The sequence below is a fragment of the Pseudophryne corroboree genome, chromosome 8 (assembly GCF_028390025.1).
Source record: "Pseudophryne corroboree isolate aPseCor3 chromosome 8, aPseCor3.hap2, whole genome shotgun sequence".
Lineage (NCBI taxonomy): Eukaryota > Metazoa > Chordata > Amphibia > Anura > Myobatrachidae > Pseudophryne > Pseudophryne corroboree.
The window spans coordinates 9760932-9776222 of NC_086451.1; the positions used below are offsets into that span (position 1 = coordinate 9760932).

At 47.8% G+C, this 15291-nt stretch overlaps 2 protein-coding genes across 7 annotated transcripts in view; one reads left to right on the forward strand and one right to left on the reverse strand.

Annotated features, from left to right (window-relative positions):
• Positions 1-2201, reverse strand: part of ANGPTL2 (angiopoietin like 2) — a 260169-nt gene extending 257968 nt beyond the window's left edge. The window contains exon 1 of the mRNA XM_063935885.1: positions 1851-2201. The gene's annotated coding sequence lies outside the window, so the exon portion shown is untranslated. The remainder of the gene's footprint in view (positions 1-1850) is intronic.
• RALGPS1 (Ral GEF with PH domain and SH3 binding motif 1) overlaps positions 1-15291 on the forward strand; it is a 552121-nt gene that overhangs the window by 493402 nt on the left and 43428 nt on the right. The gene's annotated exons all lie outside the window — the stretch shown is intronic.

Sequence of the window (15291 nt, forward strand, 5' to 3'; positions counted from 1 at the left end):
AGTGTCAGCATCCCTTGCAGTGCAGTATAGTCACCTATGTAGTGTCAGCATCCCATGCAGTGCAGTATAGTCACCTATGTAATGTCAGCATCCCATGCAGTGCAGTATTGTCACCTATGTAGTGTCAGCATCCCATGCAGTGCAGTATAGTCACCTATGTAGTGTCAGCATCCCAGGCAGTGCAGTATAGTCACCTATATAGTGTCAGCATCCCATGCAGTGCAGTATAGTCACCTATGTAGTGTCAGCATCCCTTGCAGTGCAGTATAGTCACCCATGTAGCGTCAGCATCCCATGCAGTGCAGTATAGTCACCTATGTAGCGTCAGCATCCCAAGCAGTGCAGTATAGTCACCTATGTAGCGTCAGCATCCCATGCAGTGCAGTATAGTCACCTATGTAGTGTCTGCATCCCTTGCAGTGCAGTATAGTCACCTATGTAGTGTCAGCATCCCATGCAGTGCAGTATAGTCACCTATGTAGTGTCAGCATCCCATGCAGTGCAGTATAGTCACCCATAGAGTATCTGCATCCCATGCAGTGCAGTATAGTCACCTATGTAGTGTCAGCATCCCATGCAGTGCAGTATAGTCACCTATGTAGTGTCAGCATCCCATGGAGTACAGTATAGTCATCTATGTAGCGTCAGCATCCCATGGAGTACAGTGTAGTCACCTACGTAGTGTCAGCATCCCATGCAGTGCAGCGTAGTCACCTACGTAGTGTCAGCATCCCATGCAGTGCAGCGTAGTCACCTACGTAGTGTCAGCATCCCATGCAATGCAGCGTAGTCACCTATGTAGTGTCAGCATCCCATGCAGTGCAGTATAGTCACCTATGTAGCGACAGCATCCCTTGCAGTGCAGTATAGTCTCCTATGTAGCGTCCGCATCCCATGCAGTGCAGTATAGTCACCCATGTAGCGTCATCATCCCATGCAGTGCAGTATAGTCACCTATGTAGTGTCAGCATCCCATGCAGTGCAGTATAGTCACCTATGTAGTGTCAGCATCCCATGTAGTGCAGTATAGTCACCTATAGAGTATCAGCATCCCATGTAGTGCAGTATAGTCACCTATAGAGTATCAGCATCCCATGCAGTGCAGTATAGTCACCTATGTAGTGTCAGCATCCCATGTAGTGCAGTATAGTCACCTATAGAGTATCAGCATCCCATGCAGTGCAGTATAGTCGCCTATGTAGTGTCAGCATCCCATGCAGTGCAGTATAGTCACCTATGTAGTGTCAGCATCCCATGCAGTGCAGTATAGTCACCTATGTAGCGTCATCATCCCATGCAGTGCAGTATAGTCACCTATGTAGTGTCAGCATCCCATGCAGTGCAGTATAGTCACCTATGTAGTGTCAGCATCCCATGTAGTGCAGTATAGTCACCTATAGAGTATCAGCATCCCATGTAGTGCAGTATAGTCACCTATAGAGTATCAGCATCCCATGCAGTGCAGTATAGTCGCCTATGTAGCGTCATCATCCCATGCAGTACAGTATAGTCACCTATGTAGTGTCAGCATCTCTTGCAGTGCAGTATAGTCACCTATATACCACTGGGAGCCTTGCTCTACCAGACAGTGATCAGAGCCACACAAAGGACTGGAGTCTTAGCCAGCAGCTTAACCCCCTCATCCCCAGAAAGTTTTCTGTCCTCAGACACGCGCTTCTACCTCCTGGGTTCTTTGCTGGTATATAGATATTTGTTGTCTTCCTGCCTTTGTGGCGACCGTCCGATGCTAATTACTCTGTTACGCAGCAAGTGGCTCCATTTAACACTACAGTGAGAGGAACCCCAAAATACATTGACTGAAGTAGTAGTGTATACAGGGACAAGCTTACCCGCTTCCTTCAGGTCAGCTGTGAGGTGCCCTCCTCAGAATGACATCCCACCTCCTGCCTGGATGTGGTAGCTGTGTCCCATAGGAAGACTTTACAGAGCAGTGCAGGAACGTCCTCCTATCCCTGTAGTGTCTGTGAATCGCTGCGGCAGGTGATCTATGGCGCTGGCATGCCCTGGGTGAGCGAAGCCGGGCATTACCTGCCACCTGGAAAAAATCTTCTCTTCATCTCCGCTGCAAAGCCAGAACCCATCCTCAGCTGCAACTCTCCAGCAGCCTTATTTGAACTTGAGCTTCTCAACTCTTTTGTGAAGAAACTACATGATCTGGGAAGAGTCAGGGGGGGAGTGAAGTTGTACCAGGCATGTAAGTAGCAGCCAGCCCCTGGTTGGACAGTAGTTTCCTTCCACTCCCCCCCCCCCCCCCCCCCCCCCCCCCAATGTGAGGCATACGCCTGCAGAAGACACAAGCACCCAGCTGCCCCCCTTCCCTCCTGACCACAAGCACGGGAGGGCGGCTGAATCACAACCTTACAATGGTGATGTCATTGGCATTTGGCATTGCTGGAGTTCCTCCCTCCTCCTCCCTGGCAGCCACAGCCCTGACACAATTGTCAACCTGCATTATATGCTGCTGGGGAATGGCTCTCTGCCCCGCAGGGTGCACTTGGAGCCAGGGCAGGAGGGTGGCTGTCATGTGGCAGCAGTCTAAGGTGCAAGCTTTGGGGGGGGGCAGCAAACCTGAAGCTACACTTCTTATGGAAGCCTAAATAAATGTTTCCTGCAGTGGTGGTGCGGATGCAGAGCTGGACGCCAATCAGCCCTAGGCGGTCATATATGGGTGCTGATTTATCAAGCCTTGGAGATTGATAACGTAGCAACCAATCAGCTCCTAACTGTCGTTTTGACAAACACAGGCTGCAACATGGCAGTTAGGAGCTGATTGGTTGGTACTTAATCACTGTGCAATTTATCACTCTCCAAGGCTTGATAAATCTGGGCCTCAGTCCATTTATTCGCCAGTGCGCAGATCTGCACGCATCACGTGCTCCCACTCCGTACGCTTGGTGCGGTAGTGACCACCATCATTAATGCCAGCCAGAAACTGTCTGACAAGTGCAATACCACCTAACCGCGCAGTTCGCAGTTGCGTGGACACGCCCTCACAGGACCTTGCCTACAGGAGTATGCAGGGTTACCGCGCCCTTACGCCTCACCAGCCGCCACTGAGCATATAACTAAAGTGCGTGCGACTCTGCATCGTTTGTGTCTGCGTTTGCCCGCATCCAGAGCGTGCGCAGTGCAAAATACGCTCCGTAAATCCTCGCGTCAGGCCCATAGTGAATAGATCTGTGTTATAGTGCGCATTGCTAGAACATCACATTTAGTTAAGGTAACAATTGTGAAAAAAAGTCACTGCTTGTGAAAATGTTCATCGCTGACTGCCGTGCGTATTTCTCTTGTTAATAATGCGACGGTAATAGAATAAATTCTGTTTTCTTTGCTGTAACTGAGAGTCCTCGCTGATATAGAGACGTCAGGACGCTGGCGGTATATGCCTGTTCCCTGACTGCCTTTGTCTGTATTGCACAATTGTGTCTGATCTCTCTGCTCCGATTCCTCCTCCTAGTGGAAGTGTTCTGCATTTATTACACTAATATATAAAGGATAATAATGAATTTACATCCTTCCCAGCACAAATACTTGGGGACAGACTTTTAATAAAATATGGCAACACCCTGCGAGCAACTGCTAAGTGAATGTAAGCAGCGGTCTGGGAAAGGCTACATTGAGTTTTCTTTAGCTCTTGACTGCAGCTTTCAATTCACCACCTAGCAAGACTTTCCGTAACTGGGTGATGGAACTGGTCTGCAGGGGATTGAGCATTTCTCGCCCTGACGGCCCTTTCTCCCCTGTGCGTAGCTCCACGTTCTACAGCCTGGTTTTCTCCTGCTGGGCTTCTTCTTTCCTAATATAATAAATTCCCCAAACAGACTGATCTTTGCACGGACGGGAAAGACGGCAGGGTTGCACTGAAAGGGTTAAAGGGACAACGCTTTTGTTTTTTCATCCCCGGTCAGTGACCATTATTTTGCACAGATTCTCTAAACACGCATAGGGGGTGATATGCATGCAGAATTGTTTTGCTGTAGTCACAGCGCCGCCTGCGAGTTGCGTTAAAGGGAACGGTCAGCTTGTGGATGGTCGCATTGTGGAAACAGCCGCAGCTATTGTACTTGCACATAAATGACTTCTTAATAATTGCGGCCGTGTAGCATTCAGCAGATACTGTAGATATGTAGAGTAAGCCGACACCACCTTACCCTCCCCCCCCCCACATCACCTGGTCCAGGCTCCGTTTTCACTACTGCAAAATGGGGACTGAACCCCCCAACAGCAGTGCGATCGGAGCGGCTTAGTTTGGGTTATTTCCAGAGTTGCAGTCAGGGATCCGTCGATGATAAAGTCGGGGGATCCACGTTGTCCCTATCTGCGTGGTTTTGGTGGTACCTGGCGCGGCCCTGCTTGTGCGTTAAGCAGATTTATTATGTTTGCGCTAGCCCTTTATTTAATATCATTCACAGTTTGATGCTTTGTGACTGTTCCACGTCGGCAAAACCTTCCTTTTGTTTTCCTTTCATTTTGCAGGTCAGGGGGTATGTTATGCGGAGACCAGCACTGTGTGTGTGTGTGTGTGTGTGTGTGCGTGCGCGCGTGCGTGCGTGCGGGGTTTTTACAAAACTTAAAATAGTTGTCTGAGCTCCGGGGTAAGAAATAGGCCAGCTCCGTGTCATATACACGTGTGTTTGTCGTGTGGATGGCGTTCACATGTAACCGACACACAAGCGGGAGCTGCCGTGTGATGCAGTAGCTGCACCAGTACCCCGGGGTCCCATCCAATCAGGGGAGATGCTGTCCTGCACCCACGTATCGCTTTCCCCTGTCATGGAGTTTGCCAGTGGTTTGGCGCACAGATTTTCTGATTTTAAAATCGGGATACTTCACTTAGAGGGGGGAGGGGGGGGGGGTCTTCATTTGATGATTGTTGACCAGTTTTAGATACAACCGTTGGCTGTTCCGCCTGATTGTGAGCCAATGTCTGGAGAGCTTGGAGACCCAAACACATTGCCGCTAATTAAGGAATATATACAAGCAGCACAGGTATCTCGTTACATTAACATAAGCGATGATCGGGTATCTGTCATTGTTTATCGGACTGATCAAAACCAAAATACAAATATGTTCGGAAAAATTAAGCGTCATAAGCAAAAATAAAATCTAGAAACTGGCCCACAACCCCCTGACACACACACACACACACACACACACACACACACACACACACACACACACACACACACACACACACACACACACACACACACACACACCCACCCACCCCCACCACCATCCCCCACCCGGCATGTTGTGTATTTTCCTGCTCCCTCTGCTTTTTTCGCAAGTAAACGCCAGTAGATGACGGGTCTGAGGGATAAGGATCTGAGCCGCCTTTCATCCGAGCAGAGTCGTTCCCCATAGCGGAGGCGATATTCATGTTTGCTCAGAAATGTGTTTGAAGTCTGTTTCTAGACCCATTACTGAAGCACAGCGCTCGGCCGGGTCCATGAGACTCTCACTGGCATTGAAAGGGTACAGCCATAATTGCCCGCCCGGGACAGGAAGGCAGCTTAGTGGCAGGAGGGGTAAATTCTATGTTTCACAGGCTGGCTGCTGAAGGTGTGTAGGTGGCTGCGCCTGTGTATACTGCGGCCGGGGGCTGATTCACATGAGGTTGGAGGAGAAGCGGCAGTGATGCACAGACACGGTAATGCAGCAGGAGGCGACTGATATAATCCGTGCTGCGACCGAGGGTGTAGTATCGGATCATCTGCGACACCATCGGCCGGCTGCGTGATCTGTGGGGTTGCGCAAGCTGGATGCTGCAGTTTCTACCAATAGACCAGGAAGTCTTCCAATGGAGATCCTGACCTCGACGCACCACGATAATGTAGGCAACAAACGGCATCACACTGTTACTCGCTGTCAGTATGCAGCCGACGTCGCAGAGCAGTACGGGTCCTGCACGTATGCAAAGTACTGCGCATTAGTAGTGTCATCAGGTATGGCTCTGCACATTAGGCGTGGCACCAGGTATGGCTCTGCACATTAGGCGTGGCACCAGGTATGGCTCTGCACATTAGGCGTGGCACCAGGTATGGCTCTGCACATTTGGCGTGGCACCAGGTATGGCTCTGCACATTAGGCGTGGCACCAGGTATGGCTCTGCACATTAGGCGTGGCACCAGGTATGGCTCTGCACATTAGGCGTGGCACCAGGTATGGCTCTGCACATTAGGCGTGGCACCAGGTATGGCTCTGCACATTTGGCGTGGCACCAGGTATGGCTCTGCACATTAGGCGTGGCACCAGGTATGGCTCTGCACATTAGGCGTGGCACCAGGTATGGCTCTGCACATTAGGCGTGGCACCAGGTATGGCTCTGCACATTAGGCGTGGCACCAGGTATGGCTCTGCACATTAGGCGTGGCACCAGGTATGGCTCTGCACATTAGGCGTGGCACCAGGTATGGCTCTGCACATTTGGCGTGGCACCAGGTATGGCTCTGCACACTAGGCGTGGCACCAGGTATGGCTCTGCACATTAGGCGTGGCACCAGGTATGGCTCTGCACATTAGGCGTGGCACCAGGTATGGCTCTGCACATTAGGCGTGGCACCAGGTATGGCTCTGCACATTAGGCGTGGCACCAGGTATGGCTCTGCACATTAGGCGTGGCACCAGGTATGGCTCTGCACATTAGGCGTGGCACCAGGTATGGCTCTGCACATTAGGCGTGGCACCAGGTATGGCTCTGCACATTAGGCGTGGCACCAGGTATGGCTCTGCACATTTGGCGTGGCACCAGGTATGGCTCTGCACATTAGGCGTGGCACCAGGTATGTTTCTGCACATTAGGCGTGGCACCAGGTATGGCTCTGCACATTAGTCTTGCCACAGTTTTTATTAATTACCATTATATAAATAGATAATTACAAATACTTAGAGACCTAGAGGTACAAGAGCAAATGCAGGATGTGTGGGGGGTGGGGTGGGGTGGGGGGGAGGGTTCCCTTTAGGTAATTTGAGGAAAGTACGGCTGTGAAATCTGCAGCCACCAATTTTTCAAGAGACCAGAAGTAATTGGACAGTGGACACAGAAGCTGCGTCATGGTCGGGTCTGCGCTGTTCTTCTCTTATTTCTTATCCGTTAAGCAGGAAACGTGTCTGCAGTTACTGTGGCTCCAAGTGTGGTGTTCGCATTTGTAAGATGTTGCTGTGAATCCACAACGTGTGGCCCCAGGAGCTCTCAGTGCCAGTGTCACAGGCCGTCCTCAGGCTGCAGACACATCCACCAGATAGCGGGAACCTTAGCAGTGGCCACATCACCATGAGAAAACAGATCACACTTATGATCTCAGAAACACAAAAGGCCTAGACATCCACAGAGGACAGCAGCGAGGGATGATCACCGGATCTTCTTCACAGCGCTTCTTTTTCTGCATTGGTCTCTGACCTATACATTTTCTGACGCCCCTGCACACAAACACGCCCACCCACCATAATAACCAGTATCTATGGGTCAGATGCAGAAGCCCAGCCGGTAGATCACCGATGGGCGTAGGTGCATTGCATCATTAGACACCACAGCGAGCGGCGGGGCTTCAGGCGTGGGCCGTAACAAGTGACTTTGTTATTAAAAAAATTTGGTCCATCAGGGGGGGGGGGATTTCCGGGTACTCAGAAACCCCCTTGTGTGCGCCACTGAGATACATCTGTTATACTATGTTGATGCAGTCAGATACTTGCTTCCCGCACTGTCCCTTTAAACCAGGACACTCATGAATTACACAGGTCTGAGGCTGGCTGACTACATGCTGCATGTCACCTGGTTTTAATCAGACGCAGCACCTGTGTAATTCATAGTGGTAAGACTAATCCCGCATAGAGGAGTAATGAAGTAGTGCCGTGTATTGGTCCATTAGCTGCCGGTGACTGCGCAGCAGAACATCTAGAACCTCGTCCCTTTCCCGGACATTGATGAATAATGGAGCCTCCTGTGCTGTGTAACGGGCTAGGTTATTACCGGAATACAAGGAACGTCATTGCAGCCTGATGACTGGGAGTTATATGACATTACCCTCTTCATCTCAGTTACCGTCTGCGCTGAGCCCATCACATTAAGTAACTCTCTATTCACACGGATATTTTTCTTCCATGTCTTTCAGAGCCTGCGTAAGCTCGATGAACACATAATTACCACGGATAATCACTAAACAAACTAGGCAATTACTTGTGTCTCTGAAGCTGGCGAGCTCGCGTATTCTCCGTGACATAAATCGCTTCTGTGTAGGTTCTCCTGTGTATAATGGCTGCTTATAATCCAGGAGTCGGCGAAACGCGATGTGTAAAGTATTCATTACCGCTGCAGGCCGGGGCTGTCTGACGTCAGGTTTGGCTGCTATCAACACCTGCTTTATAATGCTTTCACATCCATGCTCTTATTTGTTGTTTAATTTAGCAGAAAAGCCTGTAAGGCGCTATAACCGCTTTTTACGGTACCTACGGCATGTGCTAAGAATTTGGCAGAGATCAGCGATGTGTAAACTTAATCTCCGCGGCCTATCGGGTAACAGCGTAGAGACGAACATATCCCTTTAACTTTGCTTAATATTCCTAAAGTGCTCAAGTTCTTGTTTACTTTACATGGCATTTCCCATAATGTTTCTACGTTTGCAAACTCAGAAAACGCGTTCATGCATCTCTATGGGCACCATTCCTGCCACTGTGTTGGCGTTACTCCCAGCGGGCATCACGTTGTTTGCAAACATTTCTATGCCAGGTTGTCTGTTACCCAGCTGCAGGAGTAGTCTAGAACTGAGGGTGGTTCAGTCTTTTGTTTGGAGGCAAGTTTGTCTGCACAGCTGAATATTTTGTGGGGGCCATTTTTACACAACCCTTCTCAGTTCCGACTGTTATTGGACCCCTAAAACTCTTCCTGGGACCAGTGTCTGAGCTCCATGTTGTACATCGCTGCTATAAAGTGTATTACCCAGCACCCCTTGCCTGCGTAGAAGTATTGCATTGCGTCTTTGGAAGGGCTGTTACCCAAGCTCCTCAGCTCAATAAAAGCCAACACTCCATGGTGCCTGGTGTTAACCTAGAACAGTGATAGCCAACCCTAGTCCTCAAGCACTACCAACAGTTCACGTTTTCCAGATCACCCAGAAGGTGCACAAGTGCAATCATTGCTCACTGACTCATTTTAAAGATCCACAGATGGAGCTAATTACTTGACTTGTGATTCTGTGAGGAGATCTGAAAAACGTTAACTGTTGGTAGCTCTCGAGGACCAGGGTTGGCTACCCCTGACCTAGAACTCCTTGTTGCTGTGGTAATACCGTACATCTGTGTGTGTCAGGAGATCTTGCCCAGGATTCCCTGCAATGCTGAGCTCGGCATGTGGAGGTGTGCATTTGGACCGGGATGAGCCTCCTGAAGGCCCACAAGTTGTAACATGATTGTGGCTGAGGCGTGGGATGTCCATTTGCTTCTACCATCACCCAGCCTCATAAAGGACATACAACCTCCGGCGAAGCTTCCAAGTTGTTTTGCAATGAGCGGAATCTTGTGTAGGAGGCCTGGAATTGCCCTTGCGTGAGCTTGGTCACTGGCAGCCATGTGTAGGATGGGTTTGGCTGCCATAGTTGAGGTTTGGCTGACGTTCCTTGTCAGGATCTCTTGTGAGGGAAGCACCGACTGAGCATGTTTTGGGCAGACCTGTAATATTCTCCTGATGAATCACCACTAATGGAATCCAGAGGCTATTGATCCATCACATTCAGCAGGGACCGTGGGTAATCACCTTCCACTCTGACACATGGCTCTAAGGGTTCTGATACTATGCAGAGCGGTTAGACGCACTGACGGTGACCAGTCTGAGGTCCCGGATATCTGTGAGTGCTGAGACCCCCCTACATGGAGTCCATTGTTGGACCCCTACCAAAATACTGATAATTGGAGTGGATTTAGCAAAGTTTTTACGTAAGTAGTCGCCCATTTAGTTTTATTACTAGAGAATGTTGAGGTTATGGGGTGAGGGGTACCCCAGATGATCTTATCTCCCATATAATGGTTCATTGTCTGGTCTTACGTATCGGATAATTCTCAGTGCGCTGTCATAACTCCAAGCGGTTCGCCTTTTGGAAACAAACGTCCTTGTCCCTTTTCTGAAGGCAGAAGTGACATTGGTCAGTGTCAAGCGGATAAAGCACAGACGCAAATAACCGTGACGTCGGCTCGGCCTATGGAGTGACTGAGATAGACGTGTATAATGGAACATTCTCCCATGTCGCCGTCCTGGGAAATGCACAACAGCGAGGAGAGCCCCTATCTGCGGCAGCACGTTGCTCTTTATGTTCTAAATGTCCTCATTGGCCGCAGCGGACAGCAGATAAATGACATCTCCATCTCTACACTAACGTTTCTGCAGATGAAAGGAGGCCGATTCCACCCCCCACACTGCTAATTACCCAGGGTTCCTTTCACTTGTGTCAGATCTAAAGAGCTGTAGAAAACCTCTATACAACCTCGGATCATAAATGGAGGGAGGGAAGAGCCGGGGAGCCCTTCAGTAATTAATCAGGGGCTCAAGTGAATGGATCAAAGAGGCCGCCATTATGAATGAGAGAGCTGGACACGTTAGTGCTGCCCTGGAGCGTTTTACAATTGTTACATAGGGGGAGATTTAGCAAAGATTGGAGAGAGATAAAGTAGAGATTAGGTACCAATCAATCAGCTCATGTAATTTTTTTCAAACAGTGCCTGTAAAATGAGCGTTAGTAGCTGATTGGTTGGTGCTTTCTCTTTCCCGTGCTTTGATAATTACGCTCCTTAAAGGGAGATTATATTATTGTGGCTGTAAAAAGAAAAAGAAACATTTGTGAAATAATGTTTCACCAAAATGATTAAAAAAAATGCTGCTTACCCTGTATAATAAAAGGCTAGCACTGCTCCTCACCTCTATGGGGGGAATTCAAGTGATTTGCACACAGGCGGCTGCTAAATGTTGCTCCATTCGGGCGTGCACATCTGGCGCTGACCTTACTGCTATGATGTTCCGTCATTTACTAGTTGTATGATATTTTTATAACTTTTCATGCAGGATCTGAGTAATTCTCAGTAAGTCTCAGGCCCAGGTATGTACAGCAGCGCCACCTAGTGGACAGATCATGGTGAAATATAGTTTTTTTCCTGCAATACGTTCTGAGGAAGGGTCTCACAAACATGGGGCTACTGGTTAGTGAATAAGACAAGACAAAGTGTATTCTCTTTAATATGTTGTCTTTTGTTCCCACAATTATCCCAACCTTCAATTATCCCAGCTTTAAAGTGTCAGTACCGCCAGTAAAATACAAGGCTATAAATCCGCATACAATGATAAGTGTTAGAGGCAGCCCGCCAGGGTGCATTGTACGGAACAGCAAAGTGCAGAGGAGTCTTTTCTGTAATCTCTTTTCAAACTCACGAGGAAGCTGATGTCACCTGAAACCTGTAGCTAACAAGTAGATAGGTTGTAATCTTTATATGCTTATTTTTCAGCAGAGAAATGACTAGCACTCATATGATCCTATTGTACATTAAGAGATTTGTATTCAAAACAATTTTTCCACTGTAACGTCCTTTATACAAGTAACAAAGCTGCGCGTATTATACGTAGGAAGCGGATCGTTCACGTAAACATACACCGTGTGCACATCTGCGCCTAAGTGGAATATTGCATGAAATATGACAACCCTCCCACTGTGATTCCGGCCCCGCAGTTCCAGCGCCTTTGCTGCGCTGTTAGTACATAGGAGGCGGTATGGTTGTAGCATGGCTCTGAGGCCTAGTGATAGATGACTGAGTAACCAGCGGGGATGGGACATAGAGGGCGTGTTGTCACTTCAGCAGAGTTATTTTACCTTATAGAGCAATTTTGTGCTAAATATTCTGCATTAAGGAAAATCATTTTGGGTTTTTTCTCCTTAAATATATGGATTATTTTTGACAGATGTGCTACAACCAGTTTGTGAGAACAGAAATGTGCTGTACTATATAAATGCAGGGCAAGAAAGAACATATATTAGATAGTGGTACTGTGCAGTAGTTCATATACACAGAATAAAATCATATAGCAGGAAGTAGTACTGTGCAGTAGTCCATATACACAGAATAAGAACATATTGCAGGTAGTGGTACTGTGCAGTAGTCCGTATACACAGAATATAATATAGCATGAAGTAGTACTGTGCAGTAATCCATATACACGGAATAAGAACATATTGCAGGTAGTGGTACTGTGCAGTAATCCATATACACAGAATAAGAACATATAGCAGGTAGTGGTACTGTGCAGTAGTCCCTATACAGAGAATAAGAACATATTGGAGGTAGTGGTACTGTGCAGTAGTCCATATACAGAGAATAAGAACATATTGGAGGTAGTGGTACTGTGCAGTAGTCCATATACAGAGAATAAGAACATATTGGAGGTAGTGGTACTGTGCAGTAGTCCCTATACACAGAATAAGAACATATTACAGAAAGTGGTACTGTACAGTAGTCCATGTATACAGAATGAGATCATATATCGGGCAGTGATACTGTGCAGTAATCTATCTATATATATATATATATATATATATATATATAGATAGATAATACAAATGATTTGGTGTTGGCATGGCACGCCCACCTCTGTGGGCACAGTAGCGCCATCATACCACTTACCGTCAGGTCACATCTGTCTATTCTTTTTGTAATTTTTTCTCTATAGGGCCCAGTGTTGGAAAAGTGTGTGAAATGCATTAAACATTTACTCTATATACATTTATAGTAACATGCTTTTGCGGCGTTTTCCATGCTCGTGTGATGCATCGTGTGTCTACCAACGCGTTGTATTGCACTGGGGGCACACGGAAGGGACATAGACCCTGGGTAGTGGCGGGAGTTAAGTAAATATTCATCGGACCTGGCTGCCAGATGCTGCTGCGGAGGAGCACATTACTGGCAGGTAGGTGTGAATGAGCCCCTAGCGTGTGCCTGCTAATAGCCTTTATCTGTGACCATGCCCGAAGAGATTCTGCCTGTATTATTACTCCCTTTCCTCGCCCCATACAGCCCAGGCCACCTGCCGTATAATCACAGGGTACCCACCACATACACATCAGGGGTCCCGTACTGCGACGGTCTCATTACAGAGTGACAGCAGCGAGACGTAACCCGGCTGCTAGTTCTGTACTTACTGTACTCCTGATCAGCCGGCTCTGAGCAAGGCCTGGCAGAATACGCAGCGCAATTCCGGCGAGAACCAGATGAGCCATGCAGCGCCTAGCCGGGAGATTCCTCCTATTAGTCATGTGTTTCTCATGATTCATGCCTAATACTCGCTACCAGATGTGATGTCCCGGCACGTTTTACAGGGCACAATAAACTGCAGAACGTGGTGTCATTTGTACTATCCGCCTTGTGCATTGCTCAGACCAGGGGTCAGCAAAGTGCGCCGTTCCAGCTGCCGTGGAACTACACATCCCAGCAGGCTCTGCCGATAGGGCATGCTAAAAGTGTGGCAGGGGATTTGTGCCCATACGTGTCAGAATGAAGGTGGGGTGCCGCTGCTACAGGGCCCAGAGGTGAGGGTTCCGGCAACCTGTATCCAATGGTAGAGGAATGGGAGACATATGGTTCTGTTATCATAGATTTCTGTTTGTGTTTCCGTACGTGCATTGGAGGTTTCAGCGTTGTTACATTTTGCACAACATAAAACAAATAAGTAACTAGCAAACTGTATTCCATAGCATCATCTGCGCTGCGTTCAGTGATTGGTGTGTCACAGAGCAGCGTAAAGCTGGAAGTCTGGAGACCAGTGCAGTAGCTGCCGATCTGCCAATAGGTTTGTCAGGAGATTTAAAGAGGCAGTGTGTGTGTGTGTGTGTGTGTGTGTGTGTGTGTGTGTGTGTGTGTGTGTATATATATGTATATATATATAATTTCTTTGAAACCGGCGCTCTTTTTCAAATCCGACATTATTTCCAATCATCATGTGACCGGCGTATACGATCTAACAGAAGTCTCGGCACAAAACACGAGCTTTTGTTGTAGTATAAACATTCAGGGAATGATAAAAAAAAGAGAAAAAATGACTCAAACTGCAGTTTTCTGCCAACTTAGTCATCAGTAATGGAAAACTTATTCCTCGGAATGATCTCATAGCCCAGCGATATTATCTCCAGGGATATCGGCTCAGTTTTCTTAGAACCGTGCAGTGAAAACGCTTGTAAACCACGGATAGAATGTCCCAAGATGACAAACCTCAGCCAGGACAGTTGGTGTCAGGAGGCCTATTCATCCTCCGCTTGGATCCCTGTTGTCGGAGGCTGGCTAACGCGTTCCGCACATCTGTTGTCTGTTTTATTACTATAGGTGCTCCTTCTAAACACATCTCTGGCTTCTGCACCACTAAACCTTAGCATACGAGTGGCTTTATATAAATGAGCCAGTCATAATAAACACATACATACACCTAAAAGTTTCAGGACATAAAATTGAAAGGGAGGGGGGTGTTTATTTCCCCATGCACAGCAGAATTCCTGTCTGTAATACCCACAGCCTGACTGAGACCTCAGGCATTATAGTACTTTACCAGCCACTGGATCCTAGGCGAGAGCTTAGGTTACCTAATGGGCAATCCGGCTCTGGTAATACCATTGAAGGAAAACGCAGTTGCCCTTTTTTATCGTCTTCTATTACCAGAAAATGTCTGATTATACAGTAAATGTAGATAGAATGTAAAACCTCTTTGTGTCATGGAATGGAAACTTATAGCTGTATCTTTGTCTCCCAACTCGACTTCTCTGCTTTGCCCAACGTCTGCGTCTGTCACCCGCACTTATTACTGCGCCCCATACTGGTCATAGGTTGTTCCTCTGGCTGAATCTGCTGTGTGGAACGCCCTCCCCTGTACTATAAGGCTTACTTCCGCCACCAGACCTTTATTTGTCCCTCAACAACTGGGCCCTCTAAGCCGTCTGCAAATGTAATGGACATAAATATAATGATTATAATAATGCATGCTGTGAAATTGACAGGGCAGTGTATTACATCACACGTCACAATATTCTATACTAACACATGATTTGCAAGTTATTATTATTATTTATATGGCGCCACAAGGGATCCGCAGCGCCTAATAACATAATAAAACAGGAAAATAGTGACAGACAATATAGGACAAGTACAGGGTATATAAACATAGCCACAGCAGCAGACGACACTGACATAGGTATTAGGGTGGCATAAAACACGGGATTTGGTGCCGCTGAAGATGGTTTAAGTAAGAGGAGG